At 34.6% G+C, this 14,113-nt stretch overlaps 1 long non-coding RNA gene and 1 pseudogene across 1 annotated transcript; one reads left to right on the forward strand and one right to left on the reverse strand.

Annotated features, from left to right (window-relative positions):
• Window positions 1-4,162: 4,162 nt before the first annotated feature.
• On the reverse strand, window positions 4,163-7,094 carry LOC117215529 (annotated as a pseudogene).
• Window positions 7,095-10,394: 3,300 nt separating this feature from the next.
• Window positions 10,395-12,276, forward strand: LOC117215530. The gene is made up of 3 exons (XR_004489135.1): window positions 10,395-10,506; window positions 10,570-10,776; window positions 11,883-12,276. It is a non-coding gene; the product is annotated as an uncharacterized LOC117215530 (long non-coding RNA).
• Window positions 12,277-14,113: the final 1,837 nt, after the last annotated feature.

Below are 14,113 nucleotides of genomic sequence, written 5' to 3' on the forward strand. Positions count from 1 at the left end.
GCCAAAAATAATTTACACCTCGGACAGTTCGACATTAAAACCGCATTCTTATATGGAAGTCTGAAAGAAGATATTTATATGAAACAACCTAAAGGTTATGATGATGGTACAAATCGGGTTTGTAAATTGCTAAAAAGCCTATATGGCTTAAAGCAGTCTCCAAGATGTTGGACGGAACGTTTCACAAAATTTATCTCGAACTTAAAATTTTATCAGAGTAACGCAGATCCTTGTTTTTATATTTATACAGAAGACGACAAATTAATGTTGATGACCATGTACGTAGACGATGGACTGGTAGCAGCTTCAGACGAATCTTTAATTGATAAATTCTTCGATGATTTAAATAAAGAATTCAAAATTACGAGTTCGAAAGAAGTAAAGAGTTTTCTTGGACTTGAAATTAATAGATTAGAAGATGGTTCAATATTCATTCATCAGAGTAGGTATATCGAAAACATATTGGAAAAATTTAATATGAATGAGGCAAACAGTATTTCTACACCTATCGAGATTAATTGGAACGAAAGTAACATAGGCGATAATGATTGTAACGCACCATACAGAGAAGCCGTAGGGAACTTAATGTTTTTACAAACCGTAAGTAGGCCAGATATTAGTTTTGCAATAAATATAGCGGCGAGACACTTAGAGAATCCAAACCAGTATCAATGGAAATTAGTCAAACGAATTTTGCGCTACATAAAAGGGACCGCAGACATGGGACTCTTATATACAAAAGCAGGCAGTCTCGAAACCTTTAGCGACGCTGACTATGCAGGCGACAAAGAAACAAGAAAGTCGACATCAGGCGTTGTATGTAAGTATGCGAATGCGGCCATCACATGGCAATGTAAGCGACAACAATGTATAGCTCTATCTACGACCGAAGCTGAATATGTCAGTGCAGCCTCAGGAGCGAAAGAAATTATGTGGCTAAAGAAAATATTTCTTGAATGTAAATTAGAGATCCTTAAGTATATGCTATGTGTAGACAATACTAGTGCCGTGAAATTAATTAAGAATCCAGAATTCCATCAAAGAAGTAAGCATATTGACGTAAGATATCATTTCTTGCGAGATTTATACAATAGAGGCGAAATTGATATAGCGTATGTAACAAGCGAAGAGCAATTGGCAGATATATGTACAAAGGCGTTGCCAAAACCGAGATTTGAATATTTAAGGAAAAAGTTAGGTTTGAAAAGTAAAAAAGATATTAAGAGGTAATTGTTTGTAAACATGTAGAGTTTTTAGGGAGGGTGTCGAAGTGATTATTACTTCTCAAAAAAAAAAGAGGAAAAACTCTACATGATCTGTTTAGTCTTCTAGTTTTTTTTTGTGTAATAAATTAATTTGTATGGAAAAGAGAAAGGCGGCTGGCAAATGTACTTGAGAAGGCATTGACAAATTAATTTTCAGATATTTACGACAAGAGTTAGAAAATATTAAGAGATAATTTGTAAATTTGAGATAATTGTTTGTAGGGATGTAGAGTTTTAGGGAGGGTGTTGAAGTGGTTACCACTTCTAAGAAAACTCTACATCTGGTCTTTTTTAGTTTTCTCAAGCACTGAAGCCATCGACAGCGTGTAGACAAAAGACTGCGACGAAGTCAGGCCATAAACAGTAGACAGGCGACGTTGGCTTCGGGGTTTTTCAGTTATTAGGTAACACAGCTAGCGTGCGGATCTGGACCAGCTCAAATTGTATTTTTACTTATTACACTTCTATTTAAATATATTTTCTACCTTACAATTTATCCACGTGTTTTCTCTGTTTACACACCGAATAACCTCAACAGCACGTGTGTTGTAAAATTTATAGGTAATACCTTTAGCATGATGGTTATGTCAATTAAGAAATGTACTAAAAATACATATATATATGAAGTAAAGGCTTTCGCATAGTCTATCACAGTGTCATTCAGCAGGTCCTTAACTGGGCAGGAGTACCTGTCAATGTCTATGGAGAGACCCGTGGGATATAGGGTCATGAACCATAAACATGCATGTTACTTATTGTTCATTATTAGCTGCGTGGAATATAATTCTCCTCATTAGACGAGTGATTATTACTACATATATCAAGGCAAACATTTATACATATACATTTATGCACGGGAAATTCTAATACATTGCCTGTAAGGACAGTAACTGAATGGCACTCAGTCATTCTATTAAATGACAAAAATTTCTTTTACTCTGTGTTTAGGCTATGGTAATACAGAGAAAGTCGAGTTGAGTTCTCTTTTAGAATCAGAAGGTTTGCAAAGTCAAATAGCACAACAAAAGAAATCTTTGGAAGAGAAATTCAATGAAGAGAACGATGAGACTTGTGAGACTAATTTTTCTACAAATGTAAATTCGAAAAAATATAATGTAGAAAAAATGGATTGTGACTCTGAAGAAGCAAATGCGTATAAACATCACTTCATACCGGGACCATCTTTCAATTCGATGACTGATATAATGCCACCTGCACCTCCTTTACCACCACAATTAATGGCCAAGTAAGTACAATTTAAAAATTCTAATGGAATGCTGAATACTTCTAATATTAATAAGTAATTTGGAATAAGTTTAACATTTTATTTGGAAAAAAAATACGAAATTTTAATAAAATGTACTAGATTACCAGATAATGATACAGACGCACTTTCAAGTATGTTGATGTCATGGTATATTAGTGGTTACATGGTATATTACACAGGTAATTATTTCATATAAGTATTTTATTGTATATTAAATTTTCAATGGACTATGTTATTTCTTTTGTAGGTTATTATCATGGTTTGAAACAAGCAAGAAACAATCAAGAGAACAGGAAGAACTGTTGATTATATCAATTTTTTCAATAACAATATAACAATAATATAAGATATAATAAAATATAAAACTCATTGTATTTATTTACTTCAATTATTTGAAATAAAGAACAGCTTTATTTTCATATAAGACTTTAAGACTTTTTTAAAAATAATTACTAAGATAAGAAAACATAAAAAACATATTTTTGATAAAATACACTCACATATATATGTCGGGTTATCATTAGGATTTAAGGCGCGTAATGATCCTTCGTTTGAATTAGCCATTGTTTTACGAAACGGGGGAATATATTTACGCGAATAAACAAGATTTTACAGAATATTATGAATAATGAGTTTAATAAATAATAAGATTAACAAACGATAAGTTTAACTAATAATTAGATTAAAGATTAATAAGTTTAACGAACAATAAGAGGAACGAATAATATGTCTTACGAATAATGAATTTAACGTATAATGAGATTAACGATTGATAGGTTTCACGAATAATGAATTTAATTAACGCTATTAACAATGTTCCGGGGTTCAAACGAATCCACGGTCAACGGGATAACTCTTTACTATGTGTAGAATAATTTTAAACACAAAATACAATTGCTGAGACACTCGGTAAATTGCTCGATGTATCACTTTCCAAGGCGATCACACGAATGAATATCTGATGAAAATCTTTTTCGCTATACGACTGCATTGGTTTGTTATATGCTCGCTGGAAACATCGAGAAGGTTCCAATCGTTGTTGCTAGGCAAATTCTGTCAAAAGTTTGTTGTATACTCTTTGGAAACATCGAGAAAGATTCAAACGCCGTTACTAGGCAGTTTCTGTCTGGAGATTGATTCCTAATACAACGTGTGTCCCATTATATCGACATCTCTAAAGTACAATTCTATGTGATTTCTAGGGAGAACAATACAACCGATCCACACCTTCGTCAGGCAAAACGTTTATCCCGTGACCGTGGCTACGTTCGGCGACCAGTTGTCACCTCGAACCCACTTTCGCTTTCACAAATATCAAACAATTACAAATGACAATTGCTTAATTACAGTTATGATAAAATCTAGGCTAAAGCATTAGAAGGCTTCCTCAAAATTGCAAAGGGAAGGCTCCGGTTTTCCTTTCATCTCCGACATATATAATACAAGGATATAATACAACCGAACATTTTAAACTTAGGCTATAGCGCGTGCGCGCACATACACGCACACACATGACACACATGCGCGCACACACATGCGCGCATACACACATGCACACACATGCGAATGATTTCTCGAACGATAATCCATTTATTTATATTTTTCAATATCTGTCCTTACGATTGCGTATTTATTTGTTCCACGTATCATATTTATCTATTTGCATAACTGTAGGTGACATTTTTTTAAACAATTTTGCTAATATTTCATAACTTTTTAATTCATATTTCAAAGTGGTAACAGGTGTTTCTTTCTTTTCAAGTCTCCTCCATATCGGGCTTATTTCTAGTAGCCACGCTTGCTTACAAAGCAATTTTATATCTGCACAAGAATATCTTTCAGTACATTTTACTATGTGGTTTACAATATCTGTATTTTCTAATAAGTGGTTGCTAAGGTATAATTTGAATATACCAAGTCGAGCAACTTCATTGGGTAATGATACGTATATTTGCTTTTCGAGACGCCTGAGTAAAGCTGCATCAATGCCCCTAATAACATATTTACAATAAATATTATCGTTCTATTATACTAATAATAATGAAGGAATACTTCAAACAACACAATAACATATTTGGAATTTGGAGAAATATTACGATATTTTCTACTTAGAAAACATTGAAATAACGTGATATACGTACCAAGGGGAATTAGTTGTAGCCAGAAGAACTACATTAGAATTCTCATTAGACACTAATCCATCCAATCTAGAAAGAAGTTCTGACCTGAATCTCTTTGCAGGTTCAGACAATATACAGTCTCCTTTATTTGTGGCGATCCAGTCAATCTCGTCGATAAAAATAATTGTAGGCGAATGACTATAGGCAAGTTCAAATAAAACCTGTTCAGTTTAACAAATTTTATTATTATTCATTATTAAAATTATTATTCATTAAATATTATATTCGAAATTCCTTAAATTCATTGCCTCATCACGAATATGATATCATTTCGTTTTCCAAACAACTATTCTATTTATATATAAATGACGAAAAATAAAATCAAATCTTTTTATACCTAGAATCTCTCCTTCATAGACAAAGGAACAAAGAAACTTACATAGACAAAGCAACTTACACGTATATACTTCTCGGAATCGCCTCTCCATTTGCTGACCAATGAGCCGGCAGTTATGTTAAAAAAAGGTGCAATGGCATTCTGTCGCGACTGCCTTCGCTAACTTCGTTTTCCCTGTTTTGTATATTTCTTGTAAACACGTACAGAAATGAAAAGAATACGAGTATCTTACCTGTACCAGGTGGGCCGTACAGCAAAATACCTTTCCAGGGGGAAAACGGGCCATCAAAAAAGATATGATACTTAAGGGGATACACAACGGCCTCCTTAACAGCGGTTTTACATTCCTCTAGGCCTATAACGTCATCCCAATGTACATTTAATTTGTTTACTATGATCTCCTGTGACGATACAAAGATAAAATGGCGTCTTCTCTATATTAAGTAAGTGTTACGTAATTTGATATTTGAAGCGTTACTGAAATCACGTCATTGTCGATATACGTTGGACGGTTTATCGACGGGAATTTTATCGTTTAAAAGCTTTACGATACGTATATTAATCGAAAATAACTTACGCATGAGATGTCCTCAGCAATCTTTCGTAATTCCGGATTATCTGAATAAAGCTTTGCAATGCATTTCAATATCTTCGATTGCATGGATTGTTCCATTGGGACGTTAAATAGCTCTTCTGATGAACGTCCATCACTCTCATTGGGGAATATTGACGTCACTGTCATTGCGAGATTAATATGATTCGCATTATCATCAGTTATCTTCTGCTGTAGATTCGTCTCTTTCACAGGCTCACTTCTCGCTTGTTTACTAACAGATTTGGCTTTTGTCTCAATACTTCTACAAACACTGGATCATATTGTAATACGATACGTTGAATACGATACGTTGAATACGTTGAATACCGTTTAATATCGTTAAATAATTTAAATTCTTACGTTTTGCTTGCATTTGTCACTTCCCTCGTCATTTCCCTTCCAGCTATTTTCTTACACAATATGGGATATTTTTGAAATTTCATCTTGTAATAATTTTCATACTCTGCAACGATAATTTCCAAATCGATGTTGTCGCAAACCCGATGTTCGGGAGATAGACGAGCTTCCCGGAATAATACATCGCTAACGTCTATATACATAAAAAAATGTAGTTTTTAATTAATTATAGTTTTTAACTAATTAAAAATATTTTTCGCAATGACTGAACACTATAAGATAACCATCAAACAACTGTTTTATCTCTAGGTAAGACAGGCAAAAGAATGTATTTACTATATAAATCCTCGAAGATAATTTCTTGTCTTCTGCTTTTTAATTTCCAATTTTTAGATGGATAAGAATAATTTGAATTTATACTTCATATATTTGTTTATAACTAGTTAATCTACATAATCGATTGAGTTATTCTTAACTACTGAATTACCGATGTCGAATTTTCAAATTTGGTTTCGCCTTCTCTTTCCATGATGTCCACTGATTTCTATTTCGATTGGTCACTGACACTATTCAAAAGAATTGGAACTAGGAATATATTTTAATTATAATATACTCACCCATTGTGTTCCAAATAATCACATACAAGGTATAATATGTTCCGATGACGTTCCGAAATACGACTCTCCTCCTAATGCAACATGGATATAGAAAGATGGATGCAACATGGAAATAGAAAGAGAACACCATGTATAGATACTTCCTGTCCATGTTTAATCAGGCATGCACACTAGTGGACACTGACGCTGCTCGTATACCGCTGTTACATATTTCCTGTACAAGTGCGCGTCATTAGACAAGGACGGAACATCCTCTCTCTACTTCTCTATCGCGTTTTTAGTTCGCTCACGCGCTCTGTACTCATATCTATTACATTTCCACCCTAGGCAGCGGCCGTGCAGTGACTTACAAAAGTTCCGAACGGTTCCATCCTGGGCGGACGGTTAATTGCGTTCGGTACTTCGAGGCAGGAAGGTGAGTACAGAATCGCTCCTCTTAGTACTCTTATTAGAAGTGTTATCATGGAATATAAGTTTTTTCAATAAATTCTTATCGTTTTACGATCTTTCTAGAATACAATGACGTCAGCAATCGATCATTTTCGCGAATTTATTGTAAATTAATTGGGGGAATATCTGGAGTTCTTTATCGGTTTCGACTGTAAAATCAGCAACTATTCGAATTTTTCATTCATAATTGTGACATTTTCGACACTTCCGTTGCCAAGACCCTCTTGAGAGATTTTTGGCACGTTCCATCACCCTTGTTAAACGAGTGCACATTGGTGGATATATTGATTTTAAAAACCAATACGTGTACGAGATTTATTATCTCACTGGGACAAAGAAATCCGTTTTATTCGCGAATTTTCCGTGTTTCTTCTTAATTTTCGTGAGTGTCTGGCGCGGAGCATTATTTGAATGAACTTTTCATCGTTCAGATTATATTTCGTTTAAAAAGATTGAAATTGATGTCGAGAAGAAATGAAACAAGGTGCTCGGGCATTCCATCGTTTCCCGGGGAAAGAGAAATATGAAAAAAACGGTCGTTCTTCCTTCTGCCATTTTCGTCCATTACCAAAATGGTATGACCCAAATGTCCCGGGCCGTGAATCAATCAAGCGAATTTTGAATAATTTTTGAATAATATCCAGTTAATAATTTGTGAAACAAATTAATTTCATTTTATCGTTGGAAACAAATTAGTTGGATTTTTCTTTCTTTAGCAGTTTTCGCCTGAGTTGACCTGACGTGCTACTTCAGTTTCCATCATCGCTTCTCGAAACTTCCAACGTCCTTGGTGTTGGAGTCTCCTTGACCAGGTGAGTACATAGCTTCTAGATACTCGTCGCTGTTCATCCTTACGAGCCTCTCGAGAAAAATCCGCAGTTAATATTCTGCTAATCCCTGCTGCTTTTAAAGACCATAAGTAGTCGTCCGTAAGGTTTAAAAGATTTCGAGTAGATTTGTATTACGTATTTTATCTTCTAATTTTTAAAGAGAGGGTCGTGTTTAATCAATTGAAAATGACGAAACTGTAATGGGACATTATTATCAAATATTAAACGTGGTTCCATTGGGTACTTTTATGGTCTTTGCGAGATATATATGCATTATACGTTGCTACTAGCAACGCGTAGCGATGAACGATGGAGAGCAGTACCTTCGTTATCTCGTCTCGGTTGTGTACATATCAGTAATGCACAGTACTCGTACTAAATATCTTACAAATTCCATACAGATTTTCAGATTAGTTTCGAATAATACCAACACGACCATGATAGTCACAGTACAGTATTAAATGGTGCCACTATGCATAATACACTCCTAAAATGTTTCTACAAATATATTTGTCCGAATATTTTTGTCAGCTACTATATCCTAACCACGGTTTATTAAACAATATATAGATTTAAAAAAGAATATATAACGACATTACTTGTTTAGGCTAGATTGGTTTAACTTGTATAGTTTTAGTAACTGTGTAAGATCAAACAAGAACTTATCGTTAGTTTGGCGAGATCTGATTACACGAAGCAACATAATTGCTTTGAAACTCAGGACAGAAAACAATGTCAACCGGTAGACGCGTTTGTCTGGTGAACGTGTAACGCGTGAATAATAGATAGCGACAATCACGCGAACGCTAGTTACAGCTGACTTGGCTTACATTGTAGCATTCAAACTAGAGTATACGAGCCGTAAGCGCTATTGAAAGTTCAAAGGCCGACTAGTGAGCTTCATCCTATCTCATTTTTTAATCAGGCGATGGATCGACGAATCGTATTGATTTCGAGGATTATTATAGTTCTGTGGAAATTTTAAAGCGTGGTTTGTCTAATCTTGTCTCGTTAGCTACAGACTCTTTGGCGAGCAGCCTGAAACTTGATCCAGTTTCGAGAAAATGAAAAATTCGTTTCTTCTCTTTGCTTCCCTGTTCCGTCTTTCCTCCTTTTTCCCTTTTTACATCGCGTTAGGACCCGTTAAATAATATTGACTGCCGTGGACGCTGGCTGAGAAGTGCACTTTATAACTAGCTTTGAAATCACTGACGTCGATGAGGACAAAGGTAAGTTAGAGGGTCATTTATCTGAGCTGGTGTTATTCGACCTGAACCCTGCAGCTTTTCAGAGTTTCTTTCGTTTTTCTTTTAAGAGCAGAGATGTTAACTGGTCTCTCGTTACGTGTAAGAAGTATGTACTAAAGCTTATTTATCACCAATTGGTTGCTCAAAGTCGAGATATACATACCTATATTATATTAATACGTTACAGAAGATTACGCGTTAGTTAGCTTATGAGAATTTATAGTGTGTCACAGATCACAAAAGCAGAATGACTACTTTTTCATAAACGATATATGTATATGAATTGAAAGTTTAACTATTACGTCACATACTTCTCTCGATAAAGGTCGTCGAGTGCATATTGTTAAAGAATATTAGCCATTTGAATTCAATAGTTTCGAAGATACATATACATAACTGTGTGCGTATATATATAATATACGTATAACAGCCAAAGTTCAGCTCTCAAGTGTACGCAAAACTTTTATGTTCATTTTACGCTATACCAGTATGTTTCATGAATTTGTTTGCTAACAGTATCGAAACAAATAACAAGCAGAGGACGAGCTATTCATGAATTGTTTTGCCAGCGTGTACGCTCCCAATATTTTCTATTTAAGAAAACATACTTGTTGCTATTGCAACTACAAATATCTTTACAGTCGACGCTTTTGCCGCGAATCATTGGCTAACATGTAAAATCGAGAAAAAACATGGTTTATTGTGATGGAAATGTGGAAAACCGCAAAACCGATATAGAAGGGAAAATAAAGGAAAGGAAGGTAGGGATAAGTAGAAGCTTGGGGCCAAGTTTAATTCACTGAAACCGAGCTGCTTGTATTATCGCAAAACAAAATTGCCAGTACGTCATTTCCGTACTCTCGTCCTCGCGAAAATGGTTTTGCTCGTTAAGAAAAAACGAAGAGACAGGGAAGAGAGGAAAAAGCAAACGGAGAGCGCTTTTAAAAAGCTGGCGAACCGTGTGTTACCACAACTCGTTTTTGAGATCTTTGCCAGGGACGCGTTAAAACACGCTGCAAATATATTTCTGGCTTTTCTGGGGTTTAACTGAAATATGACAAATAACGTTGTAAAACATATGTACTTATGACTTACAGAGTAATTGAGTGTACAAAATATAATAGCCAGCGATTTAGGGCTTTAAAAGATCAAAAGAAAAGAAAAGAAAAGAAAAGAAGAAAGAAGAAAGATAATATGTTGCGGCAGTTTAAGTCGATCTAAGAAAATAGATAACGGGAGGGGGGGGGCAAAGCTAGTTAATCTGGAAAGAATCCAAGCGTCAATTTCAAGCATTTACAGAGAATCAAGCGGGCTGGTTAAGGTCGTGAGTTGAGCAATTATCCCGCGTTAGGTTCAATCAGGTTAGTCCCACGCGAAATTGATCCAACCATGCGAAAACGAGTGTATTCTGATTTCTGTCGCAGATACTTCTGGCTAGTGCAGTACCTACACGGTGGTTGTTGAAATAGCCGCTTCTCATCTATTTTCCGCAGCGCGGACATCATCCTTTGATCCCTTACGACTAACAAAGTTTTCAAAGATGTACGGCAGTTTGAGATTCTACTTGAAAATGATCATGATTGCGGTCTGTGTACCGCCTGCCCTTCTTTTTGTTCTTCCGTTAAAGACTGGTAAGTTGATACTGATTAATTATGCGATCGAAATCCTATATAATGGCTACAAAAAATATTTGCATCATTATTCTCGTTTCCTAATGAATCGCTGTTTTAATCAAGTTTTATATTGCATCAAATTTCTGTAGTTACACGAAAGTACTAAATTATAGAAAACTTGATATACACGGATTTAATTAATTGATAAATTAGTCGATATATAGGCATTATTATTTATTATATTATATATTATAGGCATTATATATTAGTAATGTATATATACACTTTTGAATTTTAGCCTTCTATTATTCTTATATCCTTTAAACGTCATTTCAAGCTACAAGCGACTTTAACTCAAATAGCTCGATTTCAAGTTCTAACGTATACTGTAAAGCACACTTGCGAAGTGAAACAGTAAACACGATATGAAAACTCTCTCCCCAGTAAGAAATCGAATATCCAATTTCAATCGTGCTTCATCGATAAAGCATCAATGCTACGTAGAAGCATCGTGGCAGCCGCAATGCGGATCCGTTGATCAAAAATTTCCTGGCACGATCGTTTTCGTAACGCTATTAGCCGTTTCAGTATCAGGGATGTTTTAAAAATCCGTATCGGATTGTACCATGAAGCGCAATAGCGCTTCGTTTATTTATTTACGAGAAGTGCCGATCAACTCGATTGCACTGCTCTTTTTTTTTGTCGAAACATACCTTTCAACGCGTTCACGCTTCACTTCATCAGCTATATCAGAAACGTTACACTAAAGAGTTACTCAACGTTACTCAAAAGGTTGCCAAATATTCGTGCTTTACCTTTTCTTTGTGTGACGTTCTGTAATTGGTTTTCCAATTCAAGAGGTAATTTATACATTAGTTTTTTCTTTATTTGGTTTACGATTATTTGAAAGAAAAGTAATTACGAGAGGAAACTCTGATAGACTAGCGACAAGCTACGTTCGGAACCGAGCGCGCTGTGAATTGACAATCGTAACCAAACATCGCGACACAGTTCACCACACTATGCGTACAGCATGATCACGCTGAGTGGCGTTGAAACGGTTAACGTAACTGCGCGTACGACCGTCGAATGGCAAAGATATTCAAGCTGAGAATCGTTTTCAGATGCTATAAACAACCGCTGTGCTGACTTTCAAGGAGAAACCATTCGACATGATCTTACGTTTGAGCCGGGGCCTTCGGTTTGCAGTTTCTGCGTCTGCTACAATTCGAGGCTGAAGTGGTGCATATCGATCGTATGCAACCCGCCCGTAGTGAGTATATGCTCATTACTTAAACACTTAACACAACCAGAGAGAAACTAAAGCACACCGTTAATGCGAATAGGGTACACAGCGATTCATCTAACTTGCCTTGAATTACTTTTACAAAGAGAAACATGGACAGGAATAATTCTTTGTTACGAGTCGTTTAATTTATTCGTTCGTTAGAACGATTGGTCTGACAAATTCAAAGTCTTGTTCCGTATAAATATTTTTAAACAAGCACGTCATAAGCTTTGTATATTTTTTTTATCTCAACGAAGAAAGTTCAGAGAAATGTTGAAATTATTAATTACAAAAGAAGACATTTACGTTGTAAAAATGTTAGCGAAAACATTTGTGAAAAAGTTACTTTGTTATAAATTCTACAAAAGGAAATATTGAAAATCACGCCCCATTTATTCAGTTGCACGTATGAAAAGTATTTTGCATTCGCGCAAAAAAATCCCTTAAGGATACATATTTTATAATAATTGGAGTGTCAAAGTTATTACGCGGATTGGCGTACCTTAACCACGTGCCTTTTAATGAAACTAGGTTATTCATTTGTTATTCGTTCCTAACTTTCAACTTTATGATTTTTGCGGAATAAATTTTTATATTCCGGTTCAGTTTATAAATGATTCATTTTGAATTGAATAAAATTAGAGTTACAGCAGTGTAATTTAACAAAGAACAAATAATCATTTGTACTTTATTAAAATGTTCTTTTAGCGTCTCGTTTTAATATTTCTCTAATAATATTTTGTTAACCGTTATATTTAAATGAAGGTTTTCAAAGCAGAGACGTACTTTAACGTAGGAAATGGACGTACATTTATAATGAGAATTCAGAAGCAAAAATATTTCATACAAAAATAAATATTCCCCATGTGTAAATAGCTACGTTATGACTTTTATATGTATCTAACGTTTTTCCATGCAAGGTAACGTATATTTGCTTCTTCGCTTCTTCGCTTCTGAGTAGTAAAACCTGGCATTCATGCGGCTGATAGATAGTTACGCGCTGACAACGAAAAACATAAAATGAATAAAAAACATGAGCCATCCTATAAAAAAAATAAAGCTGCTTTTATCTTTCATTACATATTCGTCAGAATATTGTTAATAAATATTTAAGTTCAGATTTCAGCTTAAATAAATGCATAGGATTGGACATTTATTTATATATGTATCTGCGAACGCTTTTTGACATAAAATTTTTATAACGACTAAAATGACATATTCCGATATTAAATTAATTTGATGAGAATAAAAACTGAATTTTTTAAACGAGATTTTGTATGAAGTTACATTTATTGGGAAAAATTCATTCTTTTATAATATGATAAAACGAGACTCATAGTCTGTATAAATCATTTCATGGAATATTATGTGTATGTACATGTGTTCTACGCTTTTATTATAAAAATGCTAAATGAACATAACGATCAAATGCATCGACAAATGCATTGAACATATCGATTGTTATTTTGAAAAATTGATTATCTTTTATTTGTTTCGAACTACAAATTGATCGAGACATTCGTGTTTGCTAAATTGCGAATTTAACGCAATGAAGTCGTCTGAATCCCTTGCGAGCATGTAAATATAGCGTCGAATTAACAGGTCAATTACTTGAGGTTGGAACTGAAAGAAAGAGAAAGATGGAGGAGGTCTTGCCTTTGAATGCTGGACACTTCTAAAGCCCACAGTTCGCTGAAATTGCCAGAGAATTCAATTAAATGGCAAATTAAACCATTGAACTGAATCTGTTTCCAATCGTGAGCTTGGAGGTTCTACCCTTTGAATTTTTAAACCAGTCAACCTTCTTTTGTACGTATGGTAACGAATATAATTCATAAACTAATGAAGTGTGTAATTCAATTGAAAGCTCTTTTCACTGAATTCAGTTTAGATTAAGAAAAATGATATAATAACGAAATTATCAATTTACAATTTATAGAGCGTATACTTTATTCGAAAGTGAAGTTTATTACTGCAAATATTAGTTGGCTATTTATAGCCTGTTTGAAAAGGTGATTTAATTTCGATTGATTTTCGATAAGTTTTTGTTGGTTTACTCAGGTTAAT

This window comes from Bombus bifarius, unplaced genomic scaffold (assembly GCF_011952205.1).
Source record: "Bombus bifarius isolate JDL3187 unplaced genomic scaffold, Bbif_JDL3187 scf7180000009703_frag, whole genome shotgun sequence".
NCBI classification, from domain to species: domain Eukaryota; kingdom Metazoa; phylum Arthropoda; class Insecta; order Hymenoptera; family Apidae; genus Bombus; species Bombus bifarius.